At 43.7% G+C, this 16345-nt stretch overlaps 1 protein-coding gene across 2 annotated transcripts in view; it reads right to left on the bottom strand.

The window, feature by feature from the left end:
• Window positions 1–15893, bottom strand: part of SH3BP4 (SH3 domain binding protein 4) — an 81324-nt gene extending 65431 nt beyond the window's left edge. Inside the window, exons 1-2 of one of the 2 annotated variants that reach the window (XM_073633664.1) lie at window positions 15771–15886; window positions 11029–11074 (exon numbers count right to left, since the gene is read on the bottom strand). The gene's annotated coding sequence lies outside the window, so the exon portion shown is untranslated. Of the gene's footprint in view, window positions 1–11028; window positions 11075–15770 lie in introns of both variants that reach the window. The other variant, XM_073633663.1, reaches the window with a different exon arrangement.
• Window positions 15894–16345: the final 452 nt, after the last annotated feature.

Below are 16345 nucleotides of genomic sequence, written 5' to 3'. Positions count from 1 at the left end.
GCCTTTGCTTCACAATCCTCTCAGGGCTGCAGTTATCCCTGTTGCTTCTGAACTTTTTTCTACCCCACTTTTTCCTTCTACTCAATCTTCCATTATAATGCTTGGATACAGCACTCTGAACAGCCAGCTTCTTTAGCAATTAAATTTTGTAACTTACCATCCTTGTGGAGGGTGTCAATGATGGGTCTTCTGGACAACTGTCAGGTCAGCAGTCTTCCCCATGATTGTGTAACCTACTGAACCAGACTGAGAGACTATTTAAAGGCTCAGGAAGTCTTTATAGGTGTTATGAGTTAATTAGCTGATTAGAGAGTGATACCACGAGTCTACATTATTGAACTTTTTCACAATATTCAAATTTTCTGAGATACTGAATTTTGGGTTTTCACTAGCTGTAAGCCATAATCAAAATTAAAAGAAAGAAATGCTTCAAATCTATAAGAGTTTCAATTTTTGAATTGAATTAACTTTTTGATAATTTAATTTTGAGATGTACATGTTCTCTTTCACATAGGAAAACATATTAACCATTATAAAAATTGCTGCTTACCATTTAATATTCTTTTATTTGGGAACTCTAGCACTAAAAAAATCCAAATGATGCAGGCCATACATTGTTAAAATTTCACATAATTCTTCTGAACCAGATGAAATTCTAACAGTGTTGATGGAGCCAGGTCAAAAATTGTCTAACGGTCAATTTGCTGTGGCCACTGTTGCCTGCTATCAACTGGCAGAATACAACAGCCTGGCAAGGAGGGGGATTCGTCCATCCATGATATTTGTGTGAATGAAGGAGTCTGTTAGATTTCTTTCGTATAGCACTCAGGTCAAATTTAGTTCTCTTTGTTTAGGAAGGTGCCGGGCAGCTGTGTTTGCCATAACTAATCCTGTCTGTATTATGCTGACAGATCTCATCAGTAAACTAGATTTGAACACCCTGAATCCTTACAAACAGGGGTGGCCTGTGCATTGTGAGCCCCCCCCCCCCTCACACACACACACACACACACACACACACACACACACACACACACACACACACACACCCACACCTCCGCCTTCCTCCCTATCCATGTGCCTGTCCCCTTTCAGGATGCCAGGCACATGAATTCCTATGGTGGGGGTTGGGCAGGGGTGTGCTTTTTTGAAGCACCTGATTAGAGCCAGAGGCTCTAATAGGCTTTAAAATAGGGTGGGCTCGGGGTGCAGAGAGTGCGCCCCGATCCCACCCAATTGTGCGACCATGGTGAATTAATTTTCACACTACACTACAGCTACTCCCCGCCAATCAGGAGGCAGGTCAGTGAGACCTGTTTCCCGATTGGCCAAAGCGTCAGGCGATCCTATTGGATGCCTAGCGCTGTGGAAGAGGAGACGCGCTGGGGCCAGAGAACACAGCAGGAGAGGAGGACAGTGCCACGAGCCCCATGGCCGCCCCTGGTGCTGGGGGGGCCCCCTAATCAGTGCCGCGCGGCCCAGAGGGGGTGGGGGTGGGTGGTAGCGCTGGTTGTTTGCTGCCCCCCCAGAAGAAAAGCCCACCAACCGCCACTGCTTACAAAGGGTTAAAGATTTAGCAGCTTGCCTTCACCACCTTATGTGAATCAGAGGAAACTCAGCCTGTCCTTAGCCTTTCTATTGGGACAGACTCCCTCTGAAATAGTTCAGAAAAACTTGCAGTCTGCCTTCTAAGAAACAGCAAAAAAGGTAATGTTATCATTTTTAAGTATGCCGTCTGATTGAGGCAGTCAGATCTGAGAAAACATAGGGGGAAATTTACTAAAACTGGTGCACACAGAATATGGTACATAGTAACCAATCAGATTCTAACTTCAGCTTGTTCCAAAAGTGGAGCTTCTGCTTTAAGAACTCCTCACCCCCTTACATGCCACATGATGGAAGTGGGTACCTAGTTTTGACAAGTATCCAGCTTCCACTTCCTGTTCTTTGCAGCTCTTCTGGGATGTCACAGGTCCCAGAAGATTGTCTGGCCACCAAGAGAGCGCAGTGTGCACCCGGCTGTGAAGCCGCAAGCTATCACAGTTGGGTGCCCACACTTGCAATGCCAGTGCCGCTGAGAGGTGGGGGGAGAGGAACGAGGCTTCAGGCGGCCGCATCGCTGGACCGTGGGACATGCGAGTGTGTTTATTATTAGTCAGCAGTTACACTTTTTGTAGCTGCCAACTTAATAAACTTGCAAATGAGTGGAACTCCTCTTTAAGCATTGACAATAAAACCTAGAAGTCGATCGGTTACTATGCACAGCTGCACCAGATTGTGTGCTCCAGTTTTAGTAAACCACCCCCCATAGTTTTCCCAAATTTGACTGCAAGAGTAGAAGCACATTTTAAGCAATCTCTAAAAAGCCTTTATTTATATTCTACTTCTCTGTATTATTTACTTGGTGATCCTGCCAGAAGCCTTATCTTCCTTGATCACAATGACAATTGATAGGTGCTGTGCAGCAACTTGTCCTAGAAATGCTTTCTCTCTTCTATAGCTCTGAAAAAATTGTTTGCACAGCTTTCTGGCACGCGAGAGTGGTGTCCTCCACATATGAAAAATGTGGTAATTAAGGAACTGGTGCTAGTAAAGCCGGGTACGCACTAGCATGCGAGGTTAGTTCAGTGGTCCCCCCTGCTGAGCTGTTGTGTTCGGACAGGGGGACGTGCCCACCAGAACATTCCAATCAGCGCTCTCAGCCAATCAGCTGCTGATTTTCTAGCATGCACGTCCGACAGAAACCGGCCGAACGGCTGGCTCCTGACAGACAGACCGTCAGGAACCAGGCCGTTGTCTCCTGACATTCAGCCCGTGTGTATGGGGCTTTAGATAGAAAAACAACCAATTTGACCAACAGAGCAGGCTCATGCACAGTCCTATCCCCCTGTTCTGTCATCCAGGGGGCTACACCACTATAGCTGTCACTCAACAGGGTCCTTGCTCAGCTAGAATTATAGCTCCCCCCCAAAAAGAAGGCAAGGGTTGCTGGGGAAGAAGATAAAAATTATCTTCATGCATCCCTGTACAGTTAAAAATCTTTACCTGTAAAGCATAGAACACATGGGCCGAAGGTTGGGTGGCATCGGCCCGTTCAATAAAAGCCGGCCAACATTCAGCCCGTGTGTACGGTAGCCGGTCCGACAGAGGCCAGCCGTTCGGCCGGCTTCTGTCGAAGCGGCATGACCGAAAGAGGTCTGCTGATCGGCTCCTGATCAGCGCTCTCAGCCAATGCCAGAGTGTTGCGGGAGGGGAGGGGCGTGTCCCTCTGTCAAAACACAATAGTACAGCAGGGGAGAGCAATGTACTAAACATTGGATAGTCAGTACAGCGACTTCTCCTGAACTGTCCGTTTTTTTTGTTCAATCAAGTGGGCGAAAAAAAATAAAAATTTAGCAGTGTGTATCAGGCTTTAGCTTCAAAATTGCAGCTCTACAGTACTCAACTTACTTGACAACAAAAGTATCATCTCTTCCAAGCATGCTAATTAACTGTATAGCTTAGCCTTCAGTCACACTTGAGTGTAGTGTATGTAGGCAATATGGATTTTTTGGGGGTCTTTTAAAAGGAGTGAAGTGGCGTACAGGAGCTTCTTTGGGGCAGGATCAGATGCTTTTCGGCACCATTGATCATAAGATACCTATGGAAGTGCCTGAAAGACGTGTATAGTAATCTGTTTTTTGCACGCTGCCATTGTGGCCAAAAAAGCCCAATTCTGCTTCAGAAGTAGCTCATGTTCCTTTTGGAGCTTCAGGCTTTGAGCTACAGGTGCCTGAACGCCAACAGTGACAATTTAAAAAACGTGGGTTTTGGTTTGTTGAGTTTTTTTTTTTTTAAAGCTTTGTGCTTCAAGTTACAAAACCTTCCCTTTTTAATAGGGGACTTCTACAGCAGCACAGCTATAAAGGTGCAAGCTCTACAGCAGCACAGCTATAAAGGTGCAAGCTGCATCATTAAAAAGCACTTTCTTCCCTGTTTATGTAGCCATGATAAGAAAAATAAACCAATGTTTCTACATACAAAAGACAGAAACAGCATGGAGATACAGTACCACAAAACTCATTCCACTCCAGAGGAAGGGCTGTATTTTCTTCCCTTTAATTACAGTGTGGTGATGTTATGTGGCTATTTAAGGTACAGACAGCACATGGTGCAGAGCTCTCGCTTGAAGAGGGTAAAGTTTCAATATGAAGCTGCATACAATACATTAGTGAGTGTTTTTTTTTTTTTTTTTTAAAAGCCCGGCAGGTAGGAAAAAAATATATAAAACAAAAAAATTTAAAAAAAATGAAATAAAACAAATAAAAATAGTGTAGGGCAAAAAATTACCAAAAATATATTTTGAATCTGCTATCTGGTTAACTAGCGAGCAGTTTTCATATTAAGCGTACTAACATTCAACCTGTGATCAAAGAGTTAACTTGCTTCGGAAGCAGCAAGCGGATGGAGGATCTAAGAGGGCATGGAGATGGGCCCTAATCCTCTCATCTAAAGAGAAAGCAGAGAACATCCACCCATTCCCTCCCAGAATCCCACACTGCCTGGAAGAGCGACACTTCACTAAAACGCTAGCGGAATACTTCATAATGTCTTCACAGCTCCAAACAGAACCTAAAGAATACATGACACTACATCAAAGTGCCCAAGAGTGTTTTGCTTAAATACTAGATCTGTATTGAACCATGACAACCAGTTTTTCCCTTATTCTTGGGACTCAGTAAATGACACAGCCTGAATGAACTAGAGGTAGCCAGAAGAAAGGAAATGCCAGAATAGTGAGTGAATTACATTGTAGACTAGGAAGGAGATTGAACATTTATCCCAGATAAGAGGCTGTAGCTGTGGGGCACTGCTGGGGCTATTCAATGATGAAAGATAAGCACATCTGTCTGTAAACTGTGAGAGCACCCAAACAGTCATCTGATACCGCATGTAGACAGCGTATAGCTTTTCATTCACTAGCAGATTAGATTAATGTATGATGAGGTCTGGAGACTGCATCCAACTGTACACTGGAGCACGCTTACTGTACGTCTAGTACACACGATTAGAAAACCGGAGGAAAAATACCACTTTTGACGTGATCACACAATAATCTGATCGTTCGTACACAGCCTTCAAGAACCAATCACGGCAGTTCATGCGGAATTATGCAAAGGGACAAACATGATACTTTTTCTCATACGATACCAGCACGTTTAATCAGTACAGTATTCGTCCGAAAAAAATTGGAAGCCCAGGACCATGCATGCTCAGAAATGACAGTATACATTACAATATAATACAACACATTACATCACTTCTGAAGTTTTATTCTGTTGTATGGGAATTTTTGTAACTTTTGTAAAGGCAGAAGGTTTTTTTTTTATCTTCATACATTCTATGCATGGAAATAAAAAAGCTTCTGTGTGCAGCAGCCCCCCCCCCCCCTCCAATACTTACCCGAGCCCAATCTCGATCCAGCAATGTCAGTGCCTCATCCCTCCAATGCTCTCCCTCCCGATTGGCTGAGACACAGAAGTGGTGCTATTGGCTGTCAAAGTCAGTTAGCCAATGAGGAGAGACGGGGCAGGGCTGAACCGTGGCTCAGTGTCTGAATGGACACACGGAGCTGCAGCTCGGCTCGGGTGTCCCCATAGCAAGCTGCTTGCTGTGGGGGCAGGAGGGAGGGGCCAGGAGCGCAGACGAGGGACCCAAGAAGAGGAGGATCTGGGCTGCTCTGTGCAAAACCACTGCACAGAGAGCAGGCAAGTATGATTTTTTTTCTATAAAAATAACACACAAAACTTTAGTATCACTTAAGTAACCTGTTCATTTTCAATTTGAAACTAGCATGCAAAAAAACAGCAGACGATCATTCCTCTGATATTTTCATCATGCGTACGAGGCTTTAGGCAGGCTATACATTATGCAATTTTCTTTCCTTCAACCAAATAAAATTGCTCGATTCCCCATCAACACAGTCAGTGTTAATGGAGGAATCCCTCCTACAGCACTATTGTGTTTTTCCTGCAGGGAGCCTTCCCCATTGGCAGAATACAATGATCACTGTTGCCTGCTAAAGCCGCCAGCAGTGGTTGGGCAGAAAAAAAAAAAAAGGTAGAACTTTTTATTTTAATTTTAAGACAAGGTGGCGAGAGATTAGAATACCTGTCAGTATTTTATTCCTCTCTGTATCCCCATTAGCGAGATTCACTCTTTTTGTTATGTTTACTGTTTTTACCAAACATTGAAAGAAAATCCCAATTTTTGGATTGTCCACAGAAAAGTAAAAAAGAGGGGAAACCTTCCAATGTTGATAACACTAGTTCTGGTGACAAACGGACTCCCTCCCTTTGGAGGAATTTCCTCTCACTTCCTGTTCTGGCTACGGGATAGGACATGAATGGAAATCTCCCAGATGGCAAAAACAAAAAACACAACACACACACTTGACAGGGGTTATAACCCTCCCTTACTCTATCTGAAATGAAAAATAAATAAATAATGCCTTTAGTTCTATTTTAAAAAGGAAATGCACTGGTATGCAAATGTCCAAGATGGTGATCAGCAAAACCTTCCTCAGTGACTTTAGCCACTGCCACCCTGCTCCATGGTATATCCTTCAGGCAAGTTCCCTATGCCAGCAGATCCTACTACTCGTGTGATTACCTTGCTCACTAGCCACCTGACCCATTTACAGTGCTTGCTAAATACTGTACTTAAAACTTGGCTAGGGCCGTTAACAACAGCAAGGGCTGCTCAGTCATCTGATGTGGAGAAGAAAGACAGCACTACCTAAAGCAGGGCAACAAGTCTTCTGAAATGACCCAAAGGCGCAATATTGTACATTATAGGAAGGAGGATTATTAGATCTACTCGTTTCTTCTTTTTACTGCAGATTGGTAGAGAATGTTTTGCTTTATGCTGTAACACGTGGCAGATTCTTAGTGGGAATTTGGCAGTGGTTGTGCCCATTATATCCTGACAATTTGGTTCTGAAGGCAAGGGCTTTGGGGTGGCCATTCATAACCATGTCTTGAACAATCAACTGCATTGGCACAACCAGGGAAAAAGATTTTGGGCCAAAAAGGCGATTTCTGCAAGATGTGACTGCCCAATTTATTTAATTATACTGTAGATCTGAGGTAGGTAGGCATGTAGGAGGGGACTTCAATGTAAGTTGGGGTATAGACAAAAGGAGTAAGTGAACTTTCCCAGAAAGCACAATCATTCCTTATAAAAGGGAAAACAATGAGTGCTTCCATATTCAACAAAAGCCTTCTTACCGTGATCTCTCAGTTATGCTCAGCTAATAAAGGAACACATTTTGGCCTTGAAGAAATGAATAGTCTTTTCCATCAACTCAGTCTTGGTGGAGGCTGAAGAGTTGAAGAAAATATTATTTCATGAAAAACACGCCATGGCACAGCAATTGCTGGCCTCCTGGAAATGCTAGTTGACATTCAGTGTATCTTCTTTCAAAAAAGTAATGGCAACCTACATAATTCTCACACACAGATGTACAGTACTTTAAACAAAAGACAAGTATTTATTATTTTTAATGAGCCTTTTTTCAGTTGTGGATATTGGTTTAAGGACTAGGCTGTGACTTCCATGGAACTGGAATGATTTTCCTTATGAATGTTTTTGTATACATCCTCAAACAAGAGCAGCAAAGACCTACAGTATTTAATAAATATTCTAACATTGTGACTACTTTTCTTTAGTTGTGACCAACCACTAGCTTGTTCTATGACTGGCTATATTATGACTGCCTGGGGATGGGATTGAATTTTCCTATTTTAATAAATGTTGGTTACATATACCCTCAAACAAGAACACCAAAGACCTAGTCCATCAAACAATCTAACATTGTAACTTCTTCCCTGAGGGCATGTTTCAGCCACATGCATTGTCATCTGATTGGCTGCATTAACAATGCAGACATCAGAAAATTCCTTGTTTTTCAAGAACGCCTGTTCTGCATTGATGTGCATTGAAATAAAGTCTTCCCTGCTGCATTTTCAGTGGGATGACCAACAGTTTGCCATTCAAGGTAATGCAAAAGGTTCTTTCAAAACACAATGCAAGTCAAGTATGGCAACACCCATTAATGCAATGCATGTCAACCTATGAGCTCAGCTGAAGTTTTTCATTTATCAACAGAAAAAAAATAAATGAATAAAACACACCACACACACACAAACATACAGGGCTCTGGAAGAATCTGAGACAAGAATTGTCACATTTCATACGTATTGCCTTACGTCAACCATCGAGGATGGGCTTGAATATGATTTTTTGCTATGAGACAGACAGAGTCCTATCTTCAGAAACTTTGGCGAGGCCAATTTATGATTTTCACCTACAGCTGTCAGCTCTGCTAACAATCAAGACATATTACCAAAAAACAGAAAAGTAAAGATCAGAAAGAACTAGAAAAAAAAAGCAAAGAACATAAAGGGGTTGATTTACTAAAACTAGGAGTGCAAAAATCTAGTGCAACTCTGCAAAGAAACCAATCCGCTCCCAAGTTTTATTGCCAAAGATTAATTGAACAAGCTGAAGTTACCATGAACAGCTCCATCAGAATTTGCACTCTGCAGTTTTAGAAAAAGTATACTGTACCTAAGGGTGAATTCAGATGCAATAAATCCGCCAGAGTCTTCTTGTATATCTTTGGGATTTCAGCTGCAAAATTTCCTCCCCAAAGTACCAAGCTCTGCAACATCTGACATGACTCACTAAACCTCAAAACAGAGAAAGTAGGACCCTGACCCCCTTCCATTAAGACTATAAACCGTGGTTCACACTGCCGCGATTTGTCATGCAACTAAATCTCACCCCATTAACTGCAATGGAACAGTTCTAAAATAGGTGCAACTCAAGTCGCTCCAACTTAGAAAAAGGTTCCAGCACTACTTTTGGTGTGACTTCAATACGACTTGCATTGACTTCTGTTAAAGAAGTCGTATGCAAGCAGCGATGAAGTCATGTAGGGATGTCAAATTCGAAGCCGTGGCAGTGTGAACCCCGGCCTAACTGGTACAAAGAGCTGGGAAAAAAATCGGTACAAAGATCTTGTTGGCAGGCTCCACAAGAAACATGACAAGTCCGAGGTTTAAATCAATCCATGGGCCTATCCAAAACGCAGACATCACTTTTGGGTAAGCCGAGCCTTTCGCGTTAGCTCAAGGGACTGTAGTATTTTTAAAATTGCCTGCGACATTTTCTGGCGATGAAAGGAAATCTACTACAGCCTGCAGACTATAATCATTGCAGTGAAGCATATGTGTCTTCCAGCTGCTCTGTTTGGAAAAAAACTGCTGCCAACTATATGATCATAATGGCAGCAAAGAACGCCTTGTATATACACACACACACACACACACAAAAGCTAGGAGCACAACACAGTAAATGTGCACGTCTTTGTTGTTCGATTAGGAAACAAGACAAAAAAAAAATTAAGTAAACACCCTACGGCTGAGAAAAAAAAATAAAAGAAAAGAGACGCAGCATATTTGTCCCTAACTGGTACACTCCCACAGGTGCTCCTGCTTACATGTCACCCTCTGAGACGTGGCAAAAAAAGGTCTATTTACCAAAACAGAAGTGACCTTCTCTAATGCGGCGTACAACAAAGGCAGGTATAGTACAGCAGATTAGCAGTAATTTACTCCAAGCAGCACCTCAGCAGCGGCTGGCGGTATATTACGTAGCCCTGGCTGGAAATCTCTTTTGCAATGAAGGAGTTAATTTGTCGGCGGTCTCTTGTCTACTTATTGTACAGTCTTCCAGCAGCTGGGACAATGAATGAGGATTTGCCCTTAGGAAAACCTCCTGAGAGCCCTTCAGTGCAGAGCCAGGGCCTTGTACACACACATTACCATGGATACCTCAGCGGCTGTCCCCACATCCGCTTGTTTTCTCCATTTCCAGTTGTGCGAGTCAGTTTTACACAAACAGAGAGCTGCTGAAAGCAGCGTGAATAAAATAAAAAAATAAAAACAACCAAGGGCTGCCATGTAAAAAAAGACACCAACCTAAAACCTGTCCTAAGGAAGTCTTCATGTTCCAGTCATAGCCATCATCTCCTCAGCATTGCCTTACTTTTATCATAAAACCTGTATGCCAAATGCAGGTGCGGCATGGAACATATATCCCCAGGAACCTCCGTGTAGAACATGTCCCGCGGGTTTGGGAAATGATGAGTGCTGTAAAAAAGGGAGGCAATTAATTCCCAGCAGCTCCAGAGCAAGCAGAACGCCTTGGCTTTACAGCTCGGGTGAAGAACTTTTACAACCAATTAATGGCACGCTTGTAAAAGATGAACACAGATTACTGTAAAATCACCAGAACTGTTAATCTGGTTATGTGAAACATTATAATATACTATGGCACCCTCTCCCACCCCCCTCTTCTCTCTGGGAACTGAACTAAAAGCTGCAGCCAAGTAACCTGACCCAGTCAAAAGAGAGCGGCTCAGCTAGATGACTACAGTTGTCAGCCTCACGCTACTTCTATAACACCCCCCAAAATAACCCCCAACCTGGGGAACCAACTACAACCAGATTCATCCTGACCGCGCCTGCACTATGGAATTAATGCACACACATGCTCCAGTACTGGGGGAGCTGGAATTTAATGTAAGGAAAAAGCATAGCAAGAGTAAACATTTACTGAGGACAGCTAATTTTAGCAGCCTGCAGGAAGGGTCATTAGCATGTCCTGGTGTCAGATGACTGGCTACAAAATGAGCTAAGGATATTCATCATCATAAGCCATTGGGACGTGAGCACTTTCTGTACGTAATGCTCACTGGAAAAGCATCAAGAAGCATTTGATTGTCACAGTTTGTAAAAGTTTCATTTTTTTAAGAACATGGTGTTCTGTGGTCACCCAGTACTGGCAGGGTTACATTTCCCTTTCAGCGCCAAGGTGTCAGCATATGGGAGGAATCAGGAGAACATTCCAATGACGTCAGCTTACCGGATCTTCACACAAGTTTTGTATGAAAAGCGTGCCAATATGAAAAATTCTTCTTACCCAAGGCAACCAATCAGCCGACAAGGATTTCCCTCTCCGTGCAGAGCTGAAAATGAAAAAGAATTCTGATTGGTTGCTACAGGCAACAAGAAACATTCTTTCTTGCATGCTTTTCATACACAAGTGCCGCAGGGTGACCATCAGACAGTAGCTAATGTGAATTTGCATAGAGCTGTGACGGAAAAACAGAAGTCATCATCACCTAAGGCTTCACACTAATGCGATTGCAGACATCGCATGTGATTCGCACCGCATTCTGGTGCGCATCACATGCGATGTCTGTGTGCTGCAAATTCAGCCATACAGTTTGTATGGCTGAAATCGCATCGCATTTGGACCAAAGTGGTGCAGGACCCCCTATTTTTTTTGTCCGCAATGGAATCGGATCGAATGGGTGTCCTGACCCATGCGATCCGATTTCATCGCATTTCCACAGTTCGCACTGCATTCTGCAAACCGATTTGGGGGGGGTGGGGGGGTGTCATTAACTTTATTTTGACACCCACAGCGGTTTGCAGACTGCGATGCTGATGCGGTATGGGAACCTGCACAGGAATCGCTGTGGTTTCCCCATCACACTAATGTGAACCGAGCCTAAAAGGCTGTCAAGTACAAATACTGGATTCATAGAAAAGAGCTCTGAGCCCCCCCATTCACATCTCAGCGTTTTCTAGCTCAAAGACCTAAACACTCAACAAGCCAAAAATTCTTGTCATGTATCCCTGTTCTCATTTAAGCATTCAGATGCCCGGCTCGGTTCACACTGCAGAGATGCGAGAACCCTGCAAATCCAGTACGGGTTCCCGCATCGCATGTTTCCCGCAGGCAGTTCACACTGCCCTATACGAATTGCTGAGAGTGTCAATACAAAGTTAATGACACCCCCATTTCAGGTCGCATGTCGCAGTGCAAACTGTCAATTTGGACAGGAATCATATCGCATGGATGTGAACACCTATGCGATCCGATTCTGGTGCAGACCAAAAAAAAAGGGTCCTGTGTGAGTTTGGTCCGAATGCGATGCAAATTCAACCATACAATCTGTATGGCTGAGTTCGCATTGCACAGACATCGCATGTGATTTGCACAGCGGTGCGGTATGAATCACATTGGACAGCGCACCCGTGTGAACTGAACTTTGAAATACTGTCCAAACGTTTATTTAGGCGATCACAGTGGTAAAGTGCAACATTTCAGGGCCACATAGGACCCCTTCATCAGGCATAAGGTGACATCACATACCTGACAAAGGGGTCCTGCGTGGCCCTGAGACAATGCCCTTTACCAGTGCGACGTGATCACCTGAATAAATGTTCACACAATATTCAAGGATCTGTGGTGTGCAGGCAATATATTCTTTGGCTTATAGTACCAGTTTCCAGCTGGCAATTGCTACAGCGCCAGCTTACATCATGTGGGAATATCACACGTGTAGCTTAAAAAAAGTACACATGCTACTTCTGAAGCAGAATGGGGTGTTTTTGGCCCCAATAAGTTCAATGTGAGCACACACAAAAAAAAAAAAAAAAAAAAAGGAAGGATCACAAGAACGTGTGTTATGCCTTTTTTATTTATTTAATTTTTTAGGTGCTCTCATAATAAAAGTCTACAGGCCAATTATGCAATTTAAGAAGCTCCTGTGTGACACTTCACATGCAAAACTGCACCCAAAAAACAAAAATCACCTCCCTACACAACTCAAGGGTGGATGGGGGGCCGAGAGCACTGACAGGTAAAAGTTTCAGGACTTGTCTCTCTACACATAGCTGATCGCTTTGTCCAGTAAGCCTGTATGCACTGCAAAGACATCCTGGTAGGTTAATTGGCTCCGGTCTAATCCGGCCCTAGTACATGTATGCATGCGAGATAGGGACCTAAAGTTGGCCACACATGTAAATATCCAACAACTTCCTCCAACAGCACAGATGGATGAATGCTCCTGTTGGACTACTGTATTCTGGCATGGGCAGCTGTCAGAATACCTGAACAGCGGCTGCGTCCGAATGAATGCATTTGCTGTTTGGCTGACCATTTTTCACCCAGCGCCTTTGATTTTTCCCAATCGGAGGATATCATGCAGAAGGGGATCACAGGACCACTAAGTGAAATTTGGCTGCTTTGTTGGGAGCTAGTACGAAATTCAGACTGTGTATGACCAGCTTTACATTGGAAGTTCCTTGAGGGCAGAGTATGCAAATGTACAATATGTAAAGTGCTGTGTAAATTGTCTGTCTTATATAAATTACTGTAATAAACGGGCAGCACAGAGAACAAAAACACACACCTTTGTAGTTTTTGTTGGCAGTTCCTCTGGGGCCCCTGCCAATCAGCTGTCTGAGCACAGCTTGGAGTAGACCTGGGTACCTTGTACCTGCCTATTATTATTCTTATTATACAGGATTTATATAGCGCCAACAGTTTGTGCAGCGCTTTACAACATGAGGGCAGACAGTACACTTACAATACAAATCAATACAGGAGGGATCAGAGGGCCCTGCTCGTTAGAGCTTACAATCTAGCCTATCATATATTATCAAGCACTAGGATTTGTGAGGCCATTATACAAAAACCACAGATATTGATTTCAATGAGTTTCAATCTCCAGGGACTTATCGCTCGAAAGCCTCGTACACATGATCAGATTTTCAGACGACCGTTTGTCCGTTTTTTTGTTGCATTCTAGTCTCATGTTAAAAGTGAAGAGGTTACGCCCCAATGCGAAAATTCTCATATGACAGAATTCAACTTCAGAAGCGGCGTAATGTGCTAAATAGTTTTGTATGTATTCTTTCATTTCTGATCATGCGTAGTCTTGCTCGTACGTATTTTTTCCGGACGAAAACCATACTAATTATACGAAAATCAGACATTGTGTTCACAACCGACAAAAAGTTTATAGTCTGCACATCCAGCTTTTGTCGTATGAAAAATCAGAATCGGCTGTCGAAAGCCCCATACTAACGATCTGAAAATCAGCAGATCGTTCGTCGTACAAAAATTTTGCTTCCGATTTTTGGATCGTGTGTATGGGCCTTAAAGCTCAGTTCACACTGGTGCAGGCCGTGCGTCCCGTGTTTGCTTAGGCACATATACCCATTCATTGGAATGGGCTGCTGTGTCTTTTTTATCATGCAATTTCCCTGCAGTCCCCACACTGGCAATTGCGCTGCGGGATGAAATGCATGCAGGGGGTTACATTAAGACTGAATAGTAGCCCCGCAGAAGAGCATGAGCAGTGCGGTTCGGATGCGGGTATTGATACGTTTCCTGCACCCGCAACTGGACCACACTAGTGTGAACCAAGCCTAAGAAAGTAGTCCTGCAGCATGGTTTAGAGAGGGGCTAACCTACAACTCTGCCTAAAGATGACTGTACAATCTCCATAAGGCTAAGTTCATATCTATGCATGTGTGGTTGATGCGTTTTTGCAGCATGTTTCTAGTGCATTTTGTTTTTTCATGCACATTTTTAATGCGTTGTAGCCCTGGTTCACATTGGTGCGTTTTGACAAGACAAAATCGGCGGAAACAGCACCGTCCTAAAATCGGTGCGACGTTGCATTTGTGGCACTGCACCGATCTCAAAAAGTATTCAATAACAGTTTCTGTAACTACTTTTTGCAAAAGCAGGGTGCGATTTCCAATGACATCTGTGCAGAAACCCGCACAGAGGTCTGTGAAATCGCAGCCGAAATCTGGATTGACATGCGGGAGTGAAATTGTGCAAGCTGAACTCACACGGCTTCATTCCTGCAGCTCAGTGTGAACCTGGGCTTAATGCACTTTGAATTTGGGAAGTGCGAATGTTGCTAAGAGGAGGCCTCTGTTGTCACGCAGGATAACGCACAAAAAACACATACACATTATTTTTTCCATGCGATTTCATTGTCATCTATGGTGCCAAAAATGCACCGTGCAAAAAGTTTTCTGCACCCTTCCAAAATAAAAAACACACCACACATTGCATGGCACTGAATAGATGTGAACGGGATCCATAGGAAATATAGTGAAATGGATTGTAGTGTTGTGATATTGTGAACCTAGTTTTATATCTACCATCAGCTATGTAGTGCAAAGGCTTGCCCAATTAGATAGAGTTTGAATGGATTGTTCAGGCTTGTCCTCATAACATACTTTTGGTAAATCTAAGGCTCACCATACATGTTACAATGAGACCATACAATCTACAATCGAGCTTAGATTTACCATAACTATATATTAGGAGGAACGCCCTCATCTTTCCAAACAATGAGTATCCAATCAGGCAGCTCCTTGCATTACATAGTTGTTGGAAAAAAATCAAAAAAGGAGGAGATTGTAATGTGTGGTGAGCTTGAAGGAGAGCGTACAATCAGATTGTATGACCAGTTCTCAGACACAAAGGTTACCCCAATAAAAGTGGGGCACCTCTTTAGGTAAAGCCCATCCAATGGAAGTGCTGTCCTTGTATTAGTAGATCTCAGATCTCAGATCTCTCCCATATGTTCTCTGCTGGTTGTAGCCTCTGCAGTACACAGATCTCCATGTGATGTGATCCAGGAATACCCCAGAGAGGGGCAATTAGAGATCCCCCCCCCCCATAGGAAAGTCAGGAACAAACATGAATCACCTCCACAAGGCAGACATGCTCACCAATACGTGCACAGCATCCATCCCCGGCCACACAGCACTAAACAAGGACAAAGTAAGTTGGTGTCCCCTCCAGGAATCAGCTGTCCGGGGTGTCACCGTGTGACCGCTCACCTCTGTGTCCGGCATGCTCCTGTCACCCCGGGTCACCGCAGTCCCATCGCCTCCTCTACTCTCTATACTCTCTACAGCGGCTCACTGCTCAGTCCTGGCAGCTTTCAGAGGAGGGGGCGGAGTGCGGGGGCGGGGCTTGTCCGGGGAAGAGGGAGGAGACTCTTCATCCTTATTAACTCGTGCAGAGCAGATCCTAATCTGTAGACTGTGCCAGGAATCCCGCAGGATCGGGGTCAGTTTAGTGCACGTCACACCGGGGCTGATAACAAGACACAACATACAGCCGGATAGTGACCAGCAAAGCAGCCATGTGATCCCAATCATCAACATGTCATCCAAGATTTACCATCTGATTAGAAAAGAAATGTTCAATCTGTGTGTAGCCCTTGTTCAAATCATTGCTGGTGTCCCCATGTCTTTGTAAAGACACTTCCTGTTATGTGTCACTGTCTCCTGCGATATCACCCTGTCACATGGGCTTGTGATAGAGACTACAATAAACATTACACAGCGGTGATCAGGGCCGTCTTTAATATTGATTGGATTCTGGGCAAAAAATGTCTTGCCCTTGCAAT

Source organism: Aquarana catesbeiana, linkage group LG06 (genome assembly GCF_042186555.1).
Source record: "Aquarana catesbeiana isolate 2022-GZ linkage group LG06, ASM4218655v1, whole genome shotgun sequence".
Taxonomy (NCBI): Eukaryota; Metazoa; Chordata; class Amphibia; order Anura; family Ranidae; genus Aquarana; species Aquarana catesbeiana.
Note: the sequence above shows the minus strand (reverse complement) of the source record. Positions and strands in the feature narration are given on the sequence as shown.